We start from the raw sequence: 24,703 nt of genomic DNA, 5'->3' as shown, positions 1-24,703 counted from the left end.
TGTCCATTTTATATTGTTTTATTTATACAGTAGGGATTTCTCCCTTTGTCAGTTATATGAATAGCAGATAGTTTTTACTACTTTTTCTTTTGTCTTTGCCTCTGGTGTTTTTTTCCTACATACAGGAATTTTTTGTTTCTTATATAGTTGCATTTATCAGTCTTTTCTTTTTATGGCATCTCTATTTTACTGAGAAGAAACTTACACATATTAAAAATGATCATCTCATATTTTCTTGTACTTTTATGGTTTTATTTTTACATTATGTTTGTTATTCTAAGTAGAATTTATTTAATGTAAGTTGTAAATTGGGAACCCACTCTTACTTTTTTTCAAGTTTCCAGATACTTGTACCAAATTCTTTTACCTATTAATTTGAAGTGACACCTTTATCGTATAATACATTCTTTGTCTATTTTTAAATTTTCTCTTCTTTGTTTTTTAATTTTATTTATTTTTGGCTGGGTTGGGTCTTCATTGCTGCACGCGGGCTTTCTCTAGTTGTGGCAAGCAGGGGCTAATCTTTGTTGCGGTGCACAGGCTTCTCCTTGCAATGGTTTCTCTTGTTGCTGAGCATGGGCTCTAGGCATGCAGGCTTCAGTAGTTGTGGCGTGCTGGCTCAGTAGTTGTGGCGCACAGGCTTAGTTGCTTCGTGGCATGTGGGATCTTCCTGGACCAGGGATTGAACCTGGGTCCCCTGCATTGGCAGGTGTATTCTTATCCAGTGCACCACCAGGGAAGTCCCTTCTGTTCTATTCTATTAATCTGACTCTTCATAAGCTGTATCTTACCATTTTAATTATTGTAGTTTTATTATATGTTTTAATGTCTGGTAGGGCTAGACCCTTCTCTCCCCCTGATTTTTCCCATCCCCCAATTTTTCCCGGGTTTCCTGCTATTTTAATTTTTTTTACATTATAGTCAGCATGATTAATTCTATACATATGAATCATATTGATACTTTATTGGTATCATGTTCAGTGTACAGATTATTTAAGCGACAGTTGACATCTTTATGAATTTGAGTCTTCTTTACTAAGTATGTAGTATTTTTTTCCATTTCTTCAAGTCGTTTATGTTTCTCAGGAACATTTTAAAGTTTTCTTTATATATCTTAAAGTAAGGCAGCAAAAATTCAACTTTTTTTTTCCCTCCAAGTGTCTGGTCACTTCTACCAGGACCATTTATTAAGTAATTTATCCTAGTACCCTAATTAGAGATTTTGGGTTCTTTCCTATACAAAATTGCAGCAATAACTTGGGTTCATTTCTGAACTCATTTCTGTTCCTTGGGTCTACATAGGCCCATACTATATATACTATTTTTGTTACTGAGGCTTTGATGTCTATTAAGGCTAGTCTCTTCTCATTATTCTTCTTTCAAATATTCAGTATGTTAAAAGCTATTGTAAAATTTGTTAAACTGTTCTGGAGCCACACACACACACACACACACACACAAAGAAAATTACAGACCATTCTCATTTCAAGTATTTATTCTAAATAAAGTATTAGCTAACAGATTCAAAGTTTGTTAAAACATACACATACATGTACACATGCACTCACACCCACACCCCACAATCAAATGCATTTATTCTAGAAATACAGGCGTCGTTTTAATGTTAGGAAATCTGTAACACTTATAAACACACATATTCTTTCCTTTTCTCTCCCTCCCTCCCTCTCTTTCTCTCTCTCTCTCTCTCTCTCTCTCTGTCACACACACACACACACACACACACACACACACACACACTTTAGTAAAATAGTAATAGAAAGCTGTTCCTTGATGTATTAAATAATAGCTGTCCCAAGCCAGAAGCTTTGCTGAAGCTCAATAATGAAAGATTCACATTCCATTCATGTTATGAATAACATAAGGAACAATCAGCTATTTTCTTACCTTTTTTTGTGTTGGTGTACAATACTGGTACAGTTAAATGAGGGAAAGAAAACAAGTATAATGAAAGGAGAAGACAAATTATTATTTGCAAATTTTACTTTCTGTCCTCACTGCCCACTCATATCCTGCTCCTCAAAGTGTAGCCAATGTTAATAACGTGGTTAATTTTAGGGGGCAACATGGGAGGGGATATAGGAATATATATTTATGTAAAATACTTTTTAATCCAGGTTTTTAGTTTTATTAGTATACAATTATAATCAACATTCTTTTTTCAAATATCTTCTGAGTCTGTCGTTGTATTCCCCTCTTATTTATTTATTTATTTATTTATTTATATTTATTTTATTTTTGGCTGTGTTGGGTCTTCATTGTTGTGCGCTGGCTTTCTCTAGTTGCAGTGAGTGAGGGCTACTCTTCGTTTTGGTGTGTGGGCTTCTCATTGCAGTGGCTTCTCTTGTTGCAGAGCATGGGCTCTAGGTGCTCAGGCTTCAGTAGTTGTGGCTCGCAGGCTCTAGAGCACAGGCTCAGTAGTTGTGGCGCATGGACTTAGTTGCTCCGCGCATGTGGGATCTTCGTGGACCAGGGCTTGAACCCGTGTCCCCTGCCTTGGCAGGCGGATTCTTTTATTCAACCACTGCCCCACCAGGGAAGCCCTGTATTCCCCTTTTAAGTTTTTAATTTTCATCATCAAAATAAATGTATCTTCCAGTAATGACAGTGTGAAGAGGTTGGGTGATTCCCCTTCGTAGAAAATAAGTATAAGAATGCTGGAGTAACTGTATTAATATCAGCCAATATATTTTAAAACAAAGAGTAATACTAGAGATAAATTATAAAATGAACACAGCAGCATAATATGAAATTCTAAATATATGTGCACTTGACAACAGAGACACAAAATCCATGAAGTAAAAAACTGCCAGAATCAAAAATAGAAATAGGCAGTTAAACACTTAGAGTTGCAGGCTTCAGTGCTCTTCTCTCAACAATTGGTAGATTAAGTAGGCAGAAAAACAGGATACATAGAAGACTTGAATAAGGCAATCAACCAATTTTACCTAACTGACATCTACAGAATACCACACCCAACAACACATTCAAAGTGCATTTGAAACATTCATCAGGATGAGCCATATAATGGCCCACAAACATAAAATTTGTTGGTAAATATGAAAGGATTAAAATTACAGTGTGTTGAAATTATGCAGTATGAATTAAATTAAAGGAATTAAACTAAAAGTCAATACAGAAAGAAATAAGGAAAATTCCCAAATATGGGGAAATTGAATCATGTGTTTCTAAGTAAGCTGTGGGTGAAAGAAGAATTCACAGAAGTTAGAAAATATTTTTAACTGAATGAAGAAAATATTTTAAACTGAATGAAAATAAAAATACAGCATATCAAAGTATTTGGTATGTAGCTAAAGCAGTGCTAAGAAATTAACTTATAGCTTTAAATACTTATATACTAGAAAAGAAGAAAGGTGTAAAATCAGTTATCTAAGCTCTTGCCTTAAAAAGCTAGAAAAGAGGGCTTCCCTGGTGGCGCACTGGTTGGGGGTCCACCTGCCGATGCGGGGGACACGGGTTCGTGCCCCGGTCCGGGAGGATCCCGCGTGCCGCGGAGCGGCTGCGCCCGTGGGCCATGGCTGCTGGGCTTGCGTGTCTGGAGCCTGTTGCTCCGCGGCGGGAGGGGCCACAGCAGTGAGAGGCCCGAGTATCGCAAAAAAAAAAAAAAAAAAAAAAAAGCTAGAAAAGAAATAGTAAGTTAAGCCCAAAGTAAATAGAAGAAAGGAAATAATAAAGATCAGAGCAGAACTCAGGTAAGTGGAAAACAGAGAAAGCCAATGAGATGAAAATCTCATTCTTAGAAAATTCAGTAAAATTGATAAACCTTTAACTAGAACAATTAAGAAAAAAGATGTAAATTAACAATATTAGGAATAAAAGAAAAGATGTTATTACAGATACATAGATACTTAACAAGATAATAAAAGAATATTATGAACAACTTTACACCAACCAGTTTGACAACTTAGGTGAAATGGACAAATTCCCTGAAAAATATAAATGACCAAAAACTGACTCAAGAAGAACTAGAAAATCTAAATAGACCTATATAGAATAAGGAAATTCAGTTAGTAATTAAAAACCTTCCAACAACAAAAAAATTCAGGCCAGTGGCGTAATTGGTAATTCTGTCAAACACTGAAAAAAGAAAAAATATAATTCCTACCCAAATTTTCAGAAAATATAGGCGTAAGGAGAACATCACAACTCATTTTATGAGGCCAGTATTACCTGGATACCAAAGCCAAAGAAAGACATCACAAGAAAAGAAAACTAGCAGTGAATATTCCTCATGGACATAGACACAGAAATCCTTAACAAAATATTAGCATATTAAATCTAGCAATATATGAAAAGGATAATACATCATGGCCATGTGGGATTTATCCCAACAATGAAAGACTGGTTTAACTTCCAAAAATCAATTCAGTGTAATACATAATGCTAATAAGATAAAGTTGAAAAATTGTATGATCATCTCAGTGGATGCAGAAAAAGTATTTGACAAAATTCAACATAAACACAAACACAAACTGGGATGAAGGCAACTTTTTCAACTTGATAAAGAATATCTATGAAAACACAACTAAAATCATACCTCATGGTGAATGATTTTGTTTTTCCAATTAAGATCAAGAACAAGGCAAGGATGTTGCTCTCACCACTTTTATTCAGCATTATGCTAGAGGTCCTAGCTGATGCGATAAGAAAAAGAAACGAAAGGACAATACAGAATAGAAAGGAAGAAGTAAAACTGTTTTATTCACAACTGGCACGTGTGTAGAAAGTTCTAAGGGATCTGCATTAAAAAAATTATAGAACTAATGCATCAATTTAGCAAGGCTGTAGGATACAAGATAATTAACAAGGATTAATTATATTCCTATATACCAGTAACGAACAATCCAAAAGTGAAATTAAAAAACAAAACCACATTAGCATTATGTAATTACTTAGAAATAAATTTAACAAGATATGCAAAGCCTGTGCACTACAAATTTTTGCTGACAGAAATTAAAGAAGATCTAAATTAATTGAGAGTTACATCATGTTCTTGAATTGGAAGACTGAATATTGTTAGGATGGAAGTTCTTATGAAATTGATCTATAGAGTCAATGCAGTTTGAATCAAAATCTTGTCAGTCTTTCATAGAAATTGAAAACTGGTTCCAAAATTTATATGGAAGTGCAAGGACATAAAGCAGCCAAAAAATATTTTTTTAAAGTATGAAATCTGAGGACTTAACAGTACCTGACTTTTTGGACTTGCTGTAAAGCTACAGTAGTCAATATAGTACAGTATCGGCATAAGGATTGACATATAGATGGATGGGGGGAAAATGAGAGTCTAGAAATAGAACCATGCTTAATGTAATTGATTTTTTACAAAGACACCAAGGTAATTCAAGGAGGAAGGAATAATCTTTTCAAAAAATGGTGCTAGGATGACTAGATATCCATATGGAGGAATTTTTTAAATTCTTAACACTAAACCCCAAAATTTATTTGAAATGGATCCTAGACCTAAACATAAATGATAAAAAAAAATCATGCTAAGCGAAAGAAGTTAGACACAAAAGATTCAATACTGTATGATTCCATTTATATAAATCTCTAGAATGAGCAAAGCTATTGTGACAGAAACCAGGTTAGTAGTTACCGAGGACCTGGGGTAGGAGTGGAGATGGACTGTAAAGTAAGAAAACTTTTCGTGATGAGTAATTGAAGTGTTTTTAACTTGATTGTGGTGGTAGTTTTCGCAACTGTGTACATTTGCCAAGACTCCTCGAATTGAATTTTAAGTTATACCTCAAATAAAGCTGAAATAAAAATAATACAATCATGTATTTTTAAAATACTATGAAAAGTTAATAAAAACAGCAGTTTACTACCCCTCGTTTCTCCTGTCCTGTCCCCCTAACCTGTCTTGTCCCGTGTCATTCTTCAGAAAAACCATTTTCAACTATTTTATCTACTTTTTCTATTTACCACCTTATAATAATGGGGTATATATACTCCTGTCTCTTGGTCCACCAATATTTAACATACATTGATTTCCTCTTATAACATGATTTTAACTCTCAATGCCTTCCTTCACCTTATCTTGTCATCCTGATGTATTTAACTATTACTTAGTGCTTTCATTAACCATACTTAGTGCTTTCATTATTATGACCATAAAAGTATTGTTCAACAGTGAAGCAAACAGCGCATATGATTATGTCTTTTCTTGTACAACTTTTGTTGTTGTTGCTGTTTCAATTAAATAATTACGTCAGTTTAAAATTTTGCTTAGTTAAGGTTGCATCTGAGTCTGTCTTCCCAGAGGCTTCAAACCATTTTTGTAATAATAACTTTCACCTGTAGGATAATTAGTTTGGTTATTTTCCTAAGATACCTTCCTAGAGCCTTCAATTTTTCTGATTTAATCTTCACTGCCCTTTAGGTCTGTTTCACAGCTGTTGTCTTATGACTTCTCTTTGCTCTTATCCTGGAAATTCCCTACCCCTGCTTCCTGTGTTGGAGGCTTGATTTCCCATGTCCCATACCTTCATGGTGTACCCTCTCATTTACAAGACCATACTCTCTAGTGGCTTCCTGAAAAGGGATAACTGAGGGGTAAATTGTTTGAGATTTTACATACCTGAATATGTCATAGTCTACTCCTGTAGTTATGTGGATACTTTTGGTGAGTGTAGAATTCTAGATTGAAAATCATTTTTACTCAGAATGTTTAAAGTATTGCTGCTGTAATATATTCTGGCTTCCCGTTTTGCTATTGCATGATCTAGTGCCATTCTGGCTCCTGATCTTTTATTTGGCTTGTGTGGGGGGTTGGGAGGTGGGTGGGTGTCTTTAGAAGTTATTATTATCTTCCCTTCAGGCCTGGTGTTCTGAAATTTTATGGCACTGTATCTTGGTGTGGGTCTCTTCCTTTATTGTGCTATGCACTCAGTAGGTCCTTGCTTTCTGCAGACTTACATCTTTCAGTTCTTGGACATTTTCTTGCCTTTCTTTTTTGATATTTTCTCTCTTCTGTTTTCATTGTTGTTTCTGGAATTCCTACAAGTCAGATATTAGACTTCCTGAATTGCTCTTTCTAGTTTTTTACCTTTCCCCCCTATTACTCATCTCTTTCTTTTTATTCTGCCTTCTGGAAAATTGCCTTGACTTTAAACTTTTATTGAATTTTTTTTTTCAGCTCTTATTCTCTGATTCTTTTTTTCTTACTGGTTCCTCTTCTGGTTAATGATGCAATATCTTCTCTTATCTGAGAATATTTTAATTAGTTTCTTTGACATTTTCTTCTGTCCCATCATTCTCTTTGTTTCTCAGCACTCCTGTTTTGTTTTGGTCTCTGTCTTTAATATTGGAGGCTTCCTCAAAAGCATAAAGATCCTTGGCTGTCATTCATATTTAAAAAGTATTAAAAGCTGATAAAAAGCTCTGACTTTGAGGGCAGAGCTCTTGTCTGTTAGTGGACTGTGCTGTAGGAAATCCTTAAATGTCATGATCTTACTCTATGTTAGTCAGTTTTGGCTTCTTTTCTGGAGAAAAATCTACCATCTCTTATGTGGGGCTACTTATATGTTCTAGAGATTTACTGAAGAAAGGGGCTTTGAATCTCATTAGACTTTCAAATAATCCTCTGGTTTTAGTCACAACTTTACCCTTAGCTATTTCTGTGTCTATTTAAGTCCAAAGACTTTGGGGTTTAGTTTTTCCAGAAACTATGCCTTCTGATTTCCGAAGGATTGGGAAGCCATTGACTACACTAAGAGGAGTTGGAGACCTGAAGTTCTAATAGTTCCAGGTATTTCCTTGTCCTGAACCTTTCTTTCTTTCTTTTTTTAATAGATCTTTATTGGAGTATAATTGCCTCACAGTACTGTGTTAGTTTCTGTTGTACAACAAAGTGAATCAGCCATATGCATACATATATGCACATATCCCCTCCCTCTTGAGCCTCCCTCCCACCCTCCTTATCCCATCCTTCTAGGTCATCACAAAGCACCAAGCTGATCTCTCTGTGCTATGCTGCTGCTTCGCACTAGCTAACTGTTTTACATTCAGTAGTGTATATATGTCAATGCTACTCTCATTTCACTCCAGCTTCCCCCTCCCACCCCGTGTCCTCAAGTCCATTATCTATGTCTACATCTTTATTCCTGCCCTGCCACTAGGTTCATCAGTACCTTTTTCTTTTTTTAATTCCATATATATGTGTTAGCATACATTACTTGTTTTCCTCTTTCTGACTTACTTCACTCTGTGTGACAGTCTCTGGGTCCATCCACCTCACTACAAATAACTCAGTTTTGTTTCTTTTCATGGATGTGTATATTCCATTGTATATATGTGCCACATCTTCTTTATCCATTCCTCTGTCGATGGACACTTAGATTGCTTCCATGTCCTGGCTATTGTAAATAGAGCTGCAGTGAACATTGTGGTACATGACTCCTTTTGAATTATGGTTTTCTCGGGATATATGCCCAGGAGTGGGATTGCTGGGTCGTATGGTGGTTCTATTTTTAGTTTTTTAAGGAACCTCCACACTGTTCTTCTTAGTGGCTATATCAATTTACATTCCCACCAGCAGTGCAAGAGGGTTCCCTTTTCCCCACATGCTTTCCAGCATTTATTGTTTGTAGATATTTTGATAATGGCCATTCTGACCAGTGTGAGGTGATAACTTATTGTAGTTTTGATTTGCAGTTCTCTAATAATTAGTGATGTTGAGCATCTTTTCATGTGCCTCTTGGCCATCTGTATGGCTTCCTCGGTGAAATGTCTATTTAGGTCTTCTGCCCATTTCTTAATTGAATTGTTTGTTTTTTTTATATTGAGCTCCATGAGCTGTTTGTATATTTTGGAGATGAATCCTTTGTCCATTGTTTCATTTGCAAATATTTTCTCCCATTCTGAGGGTTGTCTTTTCGTCTTGTTTATGGTTTTCTTTGCTGTGCCAAAGCTTTGAAGTTTAATTAGGTCCCATTTGTTTCTTTTTGTTTTATTTCCAGTACTCTAGGAGGTGGGTCAAAAAAGATCTTGCTGTGGTTTATGTCAAAGAGTGTTTTTCCTCTAAGAGTTTTACAGTATCTGGTCTTACATTTAGGTCTTTAATCCATTTTGAGTTGATTTTTGTTTATGGTGTTAGAGAGTCTTCTAATTTCATTCTTTTACATGTAGCTGTCCAGTTTTCCCAGCACCACTTATTGAAGAGGCTGTCTGTTCTCCATTGTATGTCCTTGCCTCCTTTGTCATAAATTACATCACCATATGTGTGTGGGTTTATCTCTGGGTTTTCTATCCTGTACCGTTGATCTGTATTTCTGTTTTTGTGCCAGTACCATACTGTCTTGATTACTGTAGCTTTGTAGTATAGTTTGAAGTTGGGGAGCCTGATTCCTCCAGCTCCGTTTTTCTTTCTCAAGATTGCTTTGGCTATTCGGGGTCTTTTGTGTTTCCATACGAATTGTGAAATATTTTGTTCTAATTCTGTGAAGAATGTCATTGGTAGCTTGATAGGGATTGTATTGAATCTGTAGATTGCTTTGGGTAGTATAGTCATTTTCACAGTATTGATTCTTCCAATCCAGTAACATGGTATATTTCTCCACCTGTTTATATCATCTTTGCTTACTTTCATCAGTGTTTTATAGTTTTCTGAGTACAAGTCTTTCACCTCCTTAGGTAGGTTTATTCCTAGGTATTTTATTCTTTTTGTTGTGATGGTAAATGGGATTGTTTCCTTAATTTCTGTTTCTGATCTTTTGTTGTTAGGGTATAGGAATGCCAGAGATTCCTGGGATTAATTTTGAATCTTGCAACCTTACCAAATTCATTGATTAGATCTAGTAGTTTTCTGGTGGCATCTTTAGGAATTTCTATGTATAGTATCATGTCATCTGCAAACAGGACAGTTTTACTTCTTCTTTTCCAATTTGTATTCCTTTTATTTTTTTTTTCTCTGATTGCCATGGCTAAGACTTCCCAGAAATACGTTGAATAAGAGTGGCGAGAGTGGACATCCTTGTCTTGTTCCTGATTTTAGTGGAAATGCTTTCAGTTTTTCACCATTGAGTATGATGTTTGCGGTGGGTTTGTCATATATGGCCTTTATTATGTTGAGGTAGTTTCCCTCTATGCACAATTTCTGGAGAGTTTTTATCATAAATGGGTGTTGAATTTTGTCAAAAACTTTTCCTGTGTCTATTGAGATAATCATATATGGTTTCTATTCCTTAATTTGTTGATGTGGTATATCACATTGATTGATTTGCGTATCATGAAGAATCCTTGCACCCCTGGGAGAAATCCCACTTGATCATGCTATATGATCCTTTTAATATGCTGTTGGATTCTGTTTGCTAGTATTTTGTTTAGGAATTTTGCATCTATGTTCATCAGTGATATTGGTCTATAATTTTCTTTTTTGTGATATTTTTTTCTGGTTTTGGTATCAGGGTGATGGTGGCTTCATAGAATGAATTTGGGAGTGTTCCTTCCTCTGCAATTTTTTGGAAGAGTTTGAGAAGGATGGGTGTTAGCTCTTCTCAGAATGGTTGGTAGAATTTGCCTGTGAAGCCATCTGGTCCTGGACTTCTGTTTGTTGGGAAGATTTTAAATTACAGTTTCAATTTCATTACTTGTGATAGGTCTGTTTATATTTTCTACTTCTTCCTGGTTCAGTCTTGGAAAATTGTAACTTTCCAAGATTTGTCCTTTTCTTCGTGGTTGTCCATTTTATTGGCATATAGTTGTTTTTGGTAGTTTCTTATAATCCTTTGTATTTCTGCGGTGTCAGTTGTGATTCCTCCTTTTTTATTTCTAATTTTCTTGATTTGCGTCCTCTCCCTTTTTTTCTTGATAAGTCTGGATAAGGGTTTACCAGTTTTGTTTATCTTCTCAAAAAACCAGCTTTTAGTTTTATTGACCTTTGCTATTGTTTCTTCATTACTATTGCATTTATTTCTGCTCTGATCTTTATGATATTTTTCCTTCTACTGACTTTGGGTTTTCTTCTTCTTTCTCTAGTTGCTTTAGGTGTAGGGTTAAATTGTTTATTTGAGATTTTTCTTGTTTCTTGACGTGAGATTGATTGCTGTAAACTTCCCTCTTAGAACTGCTTTTGCTGCATCACATGTTTTAGGTCGTTGTGTTTTCCTTGTCATTTGTTTCTATGTATTTTTTAATTTCTTTGATTTCTTCAGTGATCTCTTGGTTATTTAGTAGCACACTGTTTAACCTCCATGTATTTGTCTTTTTTACAGTTTTTTTTCCTGTAATTGATTTCCAGTCTCATAACGTTGTGGTCAGAAAAGATGCTTGATACAATTCCAATTTTCTTAAATTTTCCGAGGCTTGATTTGTGACCCAAGATGTGATCTATCCTGGAGAATGTTCCATGTGCACTTGAGAAGAAAGTGTATTCTGCCACTTTCAGGTGGAATGTTCTATAAATATCAATTAAATCTATCTGGTCTATTGTGTCATTTAAAGCTTGTGTTTCCTTATTTATTTTCTGTTTGGATGATCTGTCCATTGGTGTAAGTGGGGTGTTAAAGTCCCCTACTATGATTGTGTTACTGTCAATTTCCCCTTTCATGTTTGTTAGCATTTGCCTTATGTATTGAGGTGTTCCTATGTTGGGTGCATAAACATTTGTAATTGTTATATCTTCTTCTTGTATTGATGCCTTGATCATTATGTAGTGTCCTTCCTTATCTTTTGTAACAGTTTTTATTTGAAAGTCTATTTTATCTGATATGACTATTGCTACTCTAGCTCTCTTTTGATTTCCATTTGCATGGAATATCTTTTTCCATCCCTTCATTTCAGTCTGTATGCGTCCCTAGGTCTGACATGGGTCTCTTGTAGACAGCATATATATGGGTCTTGTTTTTGTATCCATTCCCGCAGTCTGTGTCTTTTGGTTGTGGCATTTAATCCATTTACATTCAAGGTTATTATCGACATGTATGTTCCTATTACCATTTTCTTAATTGTTTTTGTTTTGTTTTTGTGGGTCTTTTTCTTCTCTTGTGTTTCTCATCTAGAGAAGTTTCTTTAGCATTTGTTGTAAAGCTGATTTGGTGGTGCTGAATTCTCATCACTTTTGTTTGTCTGAAAAGCTTTTGATTTCTCCTTCAAATCTGAATGAGCTCCTTGCTAGGTAGAGTAATCTTGGTTGTAGGTTTTTCTCTTTCATCACTTTAAGTATATCCTGCCACTCCCTTCTGGCCTGCAGAGTTTCTGCTGAAAAATCAGTTGATAACCTTATGGGGCTTCCTTTGTATGTTATTTTTTGCTTTTCCCTTGCTGCTTTTAATATTTTTTCTTGGAATTTAATTTTTGTTAGTTTGGTTAATATGTGTCTTTGTGTGTTTCTCCTAGGGTTTATCCTGTATGGGACTCTCTATGCTTCCTGGACTTGGATGACTCTTTCCTTTCCTGTGTTAGAAAAGTTTTCCACTATAATCTCTTCAAATATTTTCTTAGACCCCTTCTTTTTCTCTTCTGCTTCCGGGACCCTTGTAATTCGAATGTTGGTGCGTTTAGTGTTGTCCCATAGGTCTCTGAGATTGTCTTCAATTCTTTTCATTCTTTTTTCTTTATTCTGCTCTTTTACAGTTATTTCCACCATTTTGTCTTCCAGCTCACTTATTCATTCTTCTGCCTCATTAATTATGTCACTGATTCCTTCTAGAGTAGTTTTCATTTCAGTTATTGTACTGTTCATCTCTGTCTCTTTGTTCTTTAGTTCTTCTAGATCTTTGTTAAACATTTTTTGTATTTTCTCAATCCATGCCTCCATTCTATTTCTGAGATTCTGGATCATCTTTACTCTCATTACTCTAAATTATTTTTCAGATAGATTGCCTATTTCCTCTTCATTTATTTGGTCTTGTAGGTTTTTACCCTGCTCCTTCATCTGTGACATATTTTTTTGCCATCTCATTTTTTTTTCCCCTTTTTTTAATGAGTGCGATTGTGTTCCTGTCTTACTGGTTGTTTGGCCTGAGGCTTCCAACACTGCAGTTTGTAGGCTGTTGGGTAGAGCTGGGTCTTGGTGCTGAGATGATGACTATTCCCTGGGGTCTGAGGTTCTCTGTTAGTCCAGTGGTTCAGACTCAGAGCTCCCACTGCAGGAGCTTCGGCCTGACCACTGGCTTGTGAACCAAGATCCCACAAGCCGCATGGGGTGGTTTGCTTGGGGGTTCTTCCTATCTCCTTGGGCGTCGGGGTCACCCACCAGCATCCAGCAGGTGCCCTAGTTGTCGGGAGATGTGAACTCTGCGTCTTTCCACACTGCCATCTTGACTCCTCCCCTCCCTGGTCCTGAACCTTTCTGAGGTTCTGTGAGAATTGGCTTGCTTATTATCTATAGACAGTTAAATTTAATATTCCTTACTTGACTTACCATTTTTTATTCCCCTGTCTGAGCTATTTGTAAATTAAAAAAAAAAAAAATTAGCTCTTTGTCATATATGTTGCAAATATATCTTCCCAGTTTGCCAATGGTCTTACAATTTGGTTTATGGTACTTTTGCCAAAAAATCTTTGACTTTTTAGTCATATTTCTCTATCTTTTTCTGTATGACTTTTCAGTATTGTAGCATTAATATATAAATAAACCATAGTTTTCCTTTATATGAACAATAACCAATTATATAATGGAAAAGAAGAACCCATTCACAAAATTAACAAGATCACTTATCTGCAAACAGTTATCTGTTATCTGTAACCGTTACCTGTTAATAAGCCATAACAGAACTTACATAAAGAAATCTTTTAAAATTCTACTGAGAAGGCAAAAATTTCTTGAACAGAATACGAAAAGCACTAATCATAAAAGAAAATTAGATAAATAGGACTATCAAAGTTAACATTTTTTGCTCATCAAAAGACAACAGGAAGATGAGTAGACATGCCACAGAATTGAAAAAAATATTCGTAGTACTTACAAGTGACAAAAAAAACTTATTTCCAGAATATATAAAGAACCTGAAATCAACATTTAAAAAAATCAACTATATGGGGCTTCCCTGGTGGCTCAGTGGTTGAGAGTCCACCTGCCGATGCAGGGGACACGGGTTCGTGCCCGGTCTGGGAAGATCCCACGTGCCGCGGAGTGGCTAGACCCGTCAGCCGTGGCCGCTGAGCCTATGCGTCCAGAGCCTGTGCTCTGCAACAGGAGAGGCCACAACAGTGAGAGGCCCGCATACCGCAAAAAAAAAAAAAATCAACTACTAAATAAAAATGGGTAAAAGACACAAATAGACATTTCACAGAAGATATACAAATGGCTAATAACACATGAAAAGATTTTCAACATCATTAGTCATTAGTAAATGCAAATTAAAGCAATAGTGTTTTAATTTGTAGAGCTATCACTACCTACCCAGTAGAATAGTTAAAATTAAAAAGTGATACCACTAAATAGTTATGAGGATGTAGGCCAGCTGGAACTCTGTTTTATTGCTGGTGGGAATACAAAATGATCAACCACTTTGGAGAACTGGTAGACAGTTTCTTATAAAGTTAAACATAACATTTACCTTATGTGTCAGTTTACTAAAACCAGGTTTGATGGTTTGCTAGGAGGACTCACAGGACTCAGCATGTAGTCATACTCATTGCTGTGATTTATTACAGCAAAGGATACAAAGCTCAATCAGCAAACGGAAAAGCTTCGTTGGGAGAAACCCAGGGGAGACCAGGTGCAAGCTTCCAAGGGTCCTCTCCCAGTGTAGTCACGCAAGGTACATTTAATTTCCCTAGCAAGGAGTTGTGACAACATGTGAAATGTAGCCAATCAGGAAAGCTTGTTAGAGATTCAGTGCTGCACAAGTATAGCTTTAGAGGCTGATCCCTCTGCCCAGCACATACCCAAATTTCAGAAGGAAAGCAGGCATTAGAAGTAAACCATATTGTTTCCAATGAACAGTTCAGGTACAGTGAGCCACTCTTATCAGTTAGGGGGTGGAAATCCTCCCAGTATCCAATATCCAAATTCCCAGACACTAACCAAGGGCTAGCTTTGCAAGCAGAACTTTTTAAGGATAAGCAGTCTATACTCTGTAGAACCCAGCATTTCACTCCTAAGTATTCACCAAGAGAAATAAAAGTATATGTCCACTAAAACAAAAACAATAAAAACTGATGTAAGAACGTCCATAGCCAAAACTGGGAATAGCTCCAACAACTGAGAATAGATAAACAAGTTGTAGTATATTTTGGAATGCTACTTGGTGATTTAAAGGAACTGATTAGTGATACATTAACAACATGGATAAATCTCAAAAATAATGAAGGAAAAGAAGCCAAGTACAAACGAGTATATACTGTGTGATTTGATTTACATGAAGTCAAGAACCAGAAGTACTAATCTATAATTACAGAAATCAAAATGTGATTGGGGCATAGAGAGAAGTTAACTGGAAAAGAGCATGAGGGGACATTCTGGGGTAATAGAAATGTTCTGTGTCTTGTGTGGTGGTTACACAGGTGTAAAAAGCTATTAAAAATCATCAAACAACATTTACGATATAAGCAGTTCATCGTATGTTAATTATAATTCAATTTTAAAATAACTACTGAGGAACATTGAAAAATAGATGTGGAAATACAAACTTGAATAGGAAGATTATTTTGTAAACATGTCAGTTCTATCTCAGCATAAATCAGGTGTTCTTAATCAAAATATGACCAGGTTTTGCTTTGAGCTGTTTTTGAACTTAACAAAATGATTCTAAAGTTCATCTGGAATTGAAAGTCAAGTTTAATGAGACTGTGAGGGACTAGAGGGAAGGCATTTGGGTTGAATTTAAAGAATGATTGAAATGGCAATGAATAGGAATGGAGATTGAAGAAAGATCATGGACCCTATTTACAAATGCAAAGAAGACTGAAGAGAAAAGATTGATCCAATAGGATTAGAGTTTGGAGTGTGGGTCAGGAGGGGGAGAGTAAAGGCAGACCATTGTTGTAATGGTTCATGAGGCTTTGAGTTTGAGCTGTTTTGTAGATACTAGAGATTCATCATATTATTTTAATTGAGTAATGGTATAATTAGATGTGTGTTTTAGGTAGCCACTTCTAGTGACACTGTGGATAATGAATTGGGAAGGGAAAAAATTAAATAGTGTATGTTTTCAGGGCTTTTTGCCTTAGTTTATACTGCCCACTTAACCTGCTGTGCCCTCTGTACCTGTCAGAAATCCTTTTCATTTCATCTTATAGAAAGCAATTGCTTAATGAATGCTCATTGAATTATAAACAAGTCATTGTTCCATGTGAGAACTCTTTAAGGCCTAATAGTGATAGAGAAGATGGCCAAAAAAAAAAAAAAGATGAATTTGAGGGCAGTTTAGTGGATGGAAGTGACGTCATGCAAGAGGAGTTGAGAATTCCAAAGGTTCTAACCTTGGAGATTGAGAGAGTGGTGATGTCATGAAAAATCCCCACATTTGAGTAATAAGCAGAGTAAGAGGTACCAACAAAAGAAACAATTAAAGGAGTCCAGAAAAATACCACAGAAAGATTATTTTGACTTTTTATTGAGGAAACTTTGGGGAAAAACTTTAAATCATTTATAATATTAATAGTTCCTTACCTTTGTAATTTTAAGTTTTTAATTTTGAAGGTATTTTAACATGAGATATAACATATGAACCTGAGAACTTTTTGACATTTACCATTGTAGAAATATACACTTTTAGAATGTTCTCTATGTATACTGTATTGTAGTGACTTTGTAATAGATGCTTGAATAGCAAGAGAGAAGTAGAGAATGTGTGAGTGAACACATGTGTGTATGTGTCTGTATTTTGTCCTGGGAAAATGACATCCTGACAGGACAGAAGAACAAAAGAACAGTATTGAAAACAGCTAGAGTAAAGGTTGTTTTTCTGTCACCACACAGCAGATATGGAGAGTAGTAAAAGCAGACAGATGGACAGCTGTGCTAGTTTTGGAGTGTTCTAATAGAGAAAAGAAACATTCTGTTCCTTTTATTCAGAAAATGAATTTCTAGGCTAAATTACTGGTTTCAGTAATAAGTTTCATATTCTGACCAAAGAAACATTTTTTTTTACCCTGGGGATAATGACTCATGCTCTTCTCAGAGTTTTGCTTTTGTGGAAACTAAAGTGCAGTCATAAATACAGCACTGTTATTTGGATCTTAGTGTTAATGATACTATTGTGAGTAGACTAGTGATGGGTAAGAACACTAGTATTGTAAGGCCACTTGTAACAAAGGAACCAAGCACAGGCTTTAATTAGGTGATTCCTAGAGATGTAAAAGTCGATTAAAAATAAAAACTAATAAGCTAGTTATCATGATTTTGTTGATTATGCTATAAAAATAGAACATACTTTTATCTTTTTTTAAAAAAATACTTCATTGTTTTAAAGACTTTGTGACAGAAGGTAAATTTCTGACTTCCAGTAGAGACAGTGGAGATACTTTATTTTCTTCTGTGCATTCTTTTCTTATATCACTGAAAATTGGTATGAGAGTATCAAATTATAATCACATAGACCATAAAGCAACTATCAAATAATAGAGATTATTAGTATTGACTAGATAAGTTAAAAGTTTATGTTCCAGTTTTAGTTTAACCTTAATCTTGCAATTTAAGAAATAGAGGTTTAAACGTGCTCTTTATGTGCCGTAATAAAAGCTCTCATGCTGAATTTTCACCACATCAGGATTCTCCAATGTGTCCATTCCTGTAATAACCATTATTGAGCACATACACAAAAGTCTCTGTTAATGTCCCCCACAGTGTCTCTCTTCAACCTAGGAACTGTCCCGTATCTCTTCACTTTAATCTTTGCAATCGTTCTCTTTCTTGAGATACTACTCCCTAGTGAAGGTTTAGAATTTTAGCTCTTTAAGTTCCCTTTTTCAAACTTTCTTATGGCTCCCTCTGTGCATTTATTTTAATTTCAGCAAAATTAACTAATGAATCATAATGTGTGAAGCAGTTGTTGGGATAATAATTTAATGACTTACATTCAGTAACCAGTTTTAAAGTTTCTGTCAGTTGATACGTATTAAAGAAGCACTGTAACTTATTGAATTATAAGGTAATTTATTGTTTAACTTTATGCCTTAGGTGATCAACTGATGACATATTAAGCAGCAGTGGATAAAATGGAAATATTCTACTTACTGATCACTTATTTTGCTGTTTATACACAGTTACACCCATTTCAGTTTGTCATTCTCATTGCTCTCATGTTAAGGTATAGTAACCATGATTTCCCAGATACTTGGTACATTGTACTATATCAAGTATACATGAATAGTGTTTGAAAAGGCAAAGTGAAACCCATCTACTAATATTTCTCTTCCATCATTAAATGGATTCTAAAGTATCTTACCCATATTGTGTTGGCTAAAAAATTGAGTTTTTAAAAAAATACCTATGCTTACATGACTACACGTTGTTGTTATCATTCGTAGGACTGCTTCTCTTCACATCTTGACTAGGTGATGTTTGTGCTGCGGTTAAGCTACCCTCTCTCTGATTGCGCTTCTGGGAGATCTGCATTCCTTTGCTTGCCAGATAGCTATCCTGTATTACTCCAAATTTTGCTTTAGTGAAGTAGCCCTTTTTACCAGATATCAAATACTGAAGTATGATAAATCACTATTAAATATGGTCAATAATTGCTTGCAGGGGAGTTTTTCACTATTACTAGTATAATACTGAAGTATTCTGTTATTGCCAGAAAATGGAGCAGATGGCAAGGAGTTACATCAGAATACAATATTACTGTTTGGTCTTTATCGTTGAAAAAGCAAAATTTTTAAATCAAGTTTCTACTGTATTTCATGTCTTTCATCCAGTGTTGTAGCATCCCTCTTGAACTGTATTGTTACCTGTAGATAGACTTGGGTGGCACTCATTGAACAAGTAATACAATATCTTACATTTATTAGAGTATAGTTTGAAGAAAATGGAACATATTTTCAAGTAGCTCTCTATAGGTTTATTTGATTAAGTTCAGTAAAACTAGGGACTGCTTGTTTTGGCCAATAAATTTGGCATGTGAAATAAGCATATTAAAAATAGACATTATATGATCATCTTAAGTGAAATTTAATGAAGTAAAATGTGAGTGCCCTATGCATTCTATGCTTTGTATCTATTCGTAGAATGCCAGTAATATATCAATAGATATGACATAAAAGAAAGAATACTTGAAGAGATTACTATAATGGCCTCTAAGAAAGGTAACCAGTTCAAGGAAAAGGGTGAGATTGTGATATTGGGACTAAAGGTTAATAGCAAGGGCAGATAAATAACTAGACAAAAATGTCAGGGATCTATGTATTGATATGATAACCAAGGTTATGCAGTACATCTTCGGCCAGATTTCCCCAGTCTAATCTAAATTAAAAACTAAAATATATTTTCATGACACTGTATTATACTGATGCTTAATTTTGTAATACAGCCATTGGGGACTATGCCTTAGGATGAATGAAGCTAAAGGTAAGGCCCTTCTGGTATTTTTAGTGAAAGTTCATTGGATAGTACCTGTTTCCACAGAAAATATACTAAAATTAGAATGACAGCAGAAGACTAGCATGGTCCCTGTGTAAGGCTGATACACACATTCAAGAAGTACTCCATATTTTTAAGTTAATGTTTTTATTTGACTCACCAGCAGGCTGTTTTCCTGCCATAAAGGAAATTGGTGGAGTCCAGTTGTACTTTCTTCTTAGCCTGTGAGTATTCCCAGAATCACCACCATGATCATTGCAGCACATTCCAGACCTTGTCATTCAATTTTGAAAATATTGTCCTTGCAGCAGCCAGTTACAGCAATGATATATAAATATATGCTTTGTTCATTATTTGTGTGTGGTAGTATGTAATAATAATTACAGACACTATAGCTTAAGTTTAATGACACTGCATAAAACTCAGGAAGTAGAGAAATCCATTGGAAACTGTAGACCATAATGAAGCTTTATGATTGGCCCCTCATTCTCTCTCCTAGATAAGTTTGGCCTTGTGACAGATAGTACAATCTATAAAATTTGGAATGTTAAGTTGGTAAAAAATGAAAATAATACTACCAAAGTAAAGAGACTTTCTATGAAATATATCTGGATGCAATTAGGTGAATATATTATGTCTGCTAGTACCCCTAGTCAGAGTTGCTAGCTCCAACTTTATTGGATCAAACTAGACTGAAAATTTACTGTGTTGGTATTTAGGGTGTTTTTTTCCTTTCTCTATGGATACTAACTACTTGTTCTGTACAAGGAGGATAGAGCAACTCATTTTACTGAGAAATCTGTAGCTGACACAAATTTCACTTTGTTTATAATGATAGCTTAAGACTTGTTATGCAGGACTCATCTTTTCATCATTGTCAGGAAAGACCATAAGGTTAATCAGTGGGGTGCAGACAAGTTTCAATACATCTAGACACTAGAGAGGTGCCACCAGAAGGAATAGTAATTGACTAGAAGTCCCAATAGTGACCAGATTATGTCTTCATCCTCTGACATAAGGAAATAAGGTAGCTGTTCATTCTTGATAAAGAGAAGAAAAGACAAAGAACAGTGTGAAGCAAATGTTTTCCAAAAGTTCATCTGCCCTCACCCATAGTAGCAGGAGAACTTGAAAGATGACTGTTGAGATATTCAAAGCCATGGAAAGGCTTATGAGGGCATTATGCTAAACCAGAAAGAAACAAAAATAAAAGAGGAAAAGCCATTTGTAAACTTCAGGAAGAGAAGTTCTCATTCCTGATACGGAAACATCTTGCCTTCAGCTTATTACAGGTCTTTAAAAGAATCAAGTCAAGTGAGCTAGAAGACACATTGCTAGTGTTACCTTTTTCTAGATGTTTTAATTTAATTAAGATATTTACTGAAGATATTCTTAAACTCTTTAATGAATTTATCTAGATGGGCCCTGGATGATGTACTCTTTTGTCTCTTCAAAGGAGTACATCCAAGTCCCGGATAGGTGTTAGCTTCATTAGTGTAAAAAAGAGTGAAGTTATGTTTTGTGAAGCCCCAGACTTTGGAAAGAAAAAGAGGGGAGAATTAATTTTGATACTGACTTTAAGTTGGAAAGTAGATCCCTTTTATACTTTTTTAAATGAACCCATCAATCAAGAAAGGAACAGTGTGTAGTTAGCATCATCTATATAACTCCAAGTAATAAATAGTAATAAATAGACTTTCTTTCTGAAATATATGGGACATGAGTCTCATTTGTAAAGGGGAATTAGGACTGTGAGGCCTATTTTTTGGTTATCATCAGTAATAAGTTTGGTTATAAACTTTGACTTCTAAGAGATTAAGCTTTCAGGACCTTTTCTTTTCATCTTCCATGGGAGCTAAAATTTTTGCTTACCAGGAAATTGGAGTAACATTTCAAGAACTGCTCCATATTTTGCATTTCTTTGTAGTAGGCCATGCTTCCTTACTGGGCTGTTCTCTTCATTGATCTCACATTGGTTAAATTTTCATGGAGGCAATCAGGTGCATAATTAGGCTTCTGTTTTCACTGTTGTGTTGAAGTATACTCTTGATTCTTAAATGTAAATACAGCTGCTAAACTTAAATATAGAGTTGTTTCTCTCTGTATATAAAAGATACTACTTTGTAACCATTTTTCAAGGAAAGTATCTTTTTTCTCATTAAAAAATTACCCTTTACATTATACCAAATTTCCTTTAAGTATTGCTTCTGTGAACTAAATAGTATCTTACTAAATGTACATGAGCTATGTTGTTGGTTTTTAGCCCCAAAAGATCATCGATCATCACTGCTTATTTCCAGTCAATCCAGATATAATTAAAAGGCATTTATTTTAACATGAAGAGAAAGTCGGTAGTATGGTCTATTTTATTCCCCTTTACTTCTTGCTTTCCCTCACTGGTCATTATTTTTTTTCAGTCCAAAGAACCAAAAATACTTGTTACCATGACTTTGAATTTTTATTTCTATTATTCATTGCAATTTTCCTCCTTTTTCTTTAAATGAGAAAAACCAGTAGAATCTCATGTGTAAACTTAAAGTAGATTTTACAAATTATGTATAGCATAATTCTAAAATAAGAATTTCTGTATTTCCAGCTGCTTTTGTCTTATGTCTCTTGTGTTTTATCATTATTGAAATATGTTAGATGACCATTTGATGCTTATGCTCTGCTGAGAATGTACGGACTGAGTTAAACAGGCCTCATCCTTTAGGAATTTCATGTTTCAGTAAGAATACAGAGACAAATACAAAGATGGGGACAGAGACATCTGTACAGATATCAAATATATCAATAAAATATTCTGCATCAAAAATATTTTTTAAATCATTTAAAAAAATATCTTTCATCTCCTTACAATAGGCCTGAAACAATAAAGTTGTGTCCCTTTCTGGACACGTGGATCTAGATAGCATTGATCCAATAGATAAGAAGAGGGAGCCTTTATTGAATTTTTATGCTCCAAGCACTATACTAAGGATTTTTTTACATGTATTATCTCATTTAATTCTTATAACATCACTATGAGGTAGTAACTTTTTTTTTCACTTTGTGCAAATAAAGAAACTGACTGAAATTTCCTCTCCTGGGGAAGTCTTAATAATTGCAGAGTTCTTCATAGGGTCAGCAGAGCTGAGGGTGATGGAGCGAGCAGTGATCTGAACCAAAGCAAAACCCTCAGGTTAGACCATTTCTGCTCTGCCATTAAAATAAGACTGTTTTCATATATGCTACTAAATACTGAATAATACCATAATTGAAAAAACGTAGAGGTTTCTAAAACATTTTCAGGTTCCTTGGTTATTCATTTGTTACAGGTGTTAAGATGTTAAAGCTTAAGTCACCTGGTTAGATTCTCTTTATGGAATGGTTAGCTTTGTTCGTTTCTTTAGGCAGAAGGAGGCACCCTTAACCGTGTCCACCTGTGTTACCAATGCTTGCTATTAGTCACAAGGTGGCCTGATTAATAAAGAGGAATCAAAGAATTGGAATTTACTACTCTTTTCTACAAATAGAAAAACAAGGCAAACTATTAATGTATTTTTTATTTGAAGTATTATTCATTAAGTGAATGGGAATTCTAGAGTTACCTGATTTACAGTTTACTTCTGACTGCCTGCTGCCTGTTTTACATGAAGCTGTGATAATCTGTCTTGACTCCCTCACAAAGATGAGAAAAATATTTTCTGGAAAACTTTGTCAGTGTGGAATCATTTGTCCTATTAAATTGTGTGCTACTATGAAATATCTCTTACTGTATTTTCCACATTGTTTAACTATATTTACTTCATAATCCTGTCCTTCCAATTTTCACCTCTATTAATATTTAGGCCCCTTTGAGCTTAAATTTTAAGAAATTTTAATTTATCCTATCACACAGTAAAATTTGAATTTTTATAAGCTCAAATTGGGAAAATTAGTGACTATATTTTGAGATTTGGTATGTTTTCTTTATGTATCTATATAAAACATGAAAATTATAATTTAATCTAAGATCAAATATTTATTAATCTGTATTTCACCTTATTAATGACTTATGTTTGTTTACCACATTTTTTTTAGTTAAGCGTTTTTTTATTAATTTATTTACTTGGCTGCGGCGGGTCTTAGTTGCGGCACGTGGGCTCTTCGTTGCAGCGCTCAGGCTTCTCTTCTAATTGTGGCGCGCAGGCTCTAGCGTGCACGGGCTCAGTAGTTGCAGTGCAGACTTAGTTGCCCCATGGCATGTGGGATCTTAGTTCCCCGACCAGGAATTGAACCCATGTCCCCTGCATTGGAAGGTGGATTCTTAACTGTTGGACCACTAAGGAAGTCCCTGTTTACCACATTTGATTCTGCTACACATTTGTTCACATTTATTGATAATCAAAAATCTGTCAGTAGAGGGACTTCCCTGGTGGTGCAGTGGTTAAGAATCCACCTGCCAATGCAGGGGACACGGGTTTGAGCCCTGGTCCGGGAAGATCCCACATGCCGCGGAGCAGCTAAGTCCGTGCACCACAACTACTGAGTCTGAACTCTAAAGCCTGCGAGCCACAACTGCTGAGCCCAAGAGCCACAATTACTGAGGCTGCGTCCCACAACTACTGAAGCCCGCATGCCTAAAGCCCATGCTCTGCAACAAGAGAAGCCACTGCAATGAGAAGCCCATGCACCGCAACAAAGAGTACCCCCGCTCTCTGCAACTAGAGAAAGCCGCGTGCAGCAATGAAAACCCAACACAGCCAAAAATAAATTTATTTTTTAAAAAAACCCATCAGTATAAACATTGCTGACCTAGACCTTAATTGTCATTATTTTAAAAATCCATTAGCAAGACCCTTCCTAAGCCCATCTATGGACCTCATGTTAGGGAACGCTTATGTTATATAATGCATTAAATCTCTGAAATGTATTTTCATAACACCTTTTTTATAGCACTACAAATTTAATAGTGAAAATGAATTGCATCACCTTCTAAAGGAATTTAAATTTTCTATATCCTGGTCATGAGAACTTGATTTTCCAACCCGAAGTTGTTAAGGTCTGTCTGAATCACTAAAATAATGAGTTAAATCTGTTTTCTCATGATCTGCTTGTAAAGGTTAGTGAAGGACAGCACTTTGAAAGAAATGGATGATACGCATCCTTCCAGAGCTCGTGTATATTACAGCTGTCTGTTTGGACTCACTCCAACAACAGCTCAGTGACTCTTAG

General features: G+C 35.4%; 1 protein-coding gene and 1 pseudogene across 1 annotated transcript in view; both read left to right on the top strand.

Moving 5' to 3' along the window:
- The window catches only part of PIK3CA (phosphatidylinositol-4,5-bisphosphate 3-kinase catalytic subunit alpha), a 115,777-nt gene that overhangs the window by 43,179 nt on the left and 47,895 nt on the right, over positions 1–24,703 (top strand). The window lies entirely within an intron of this gene.
- On the top strand, positions 19,544–19,642 carry LOC115857638 (U6 spliceosomal RNA; annotated as a pseudogene).

Source organism: Globicephala melas, chromosome 4 (genome assembly GCF_963455315.2).
Source record: "Globicephala melas chromosome 4, mGloMel1.2, whole genome shotgun sequence".
NCBI lineage: Eukaryota > Metazoa > Chordata > Mammalia > Artiodactyla > Delphinidae > Globicephala > Globicephala melas.
This window is presented reverse-complemented; position numbering and strand designations above follow the sequence as displayed.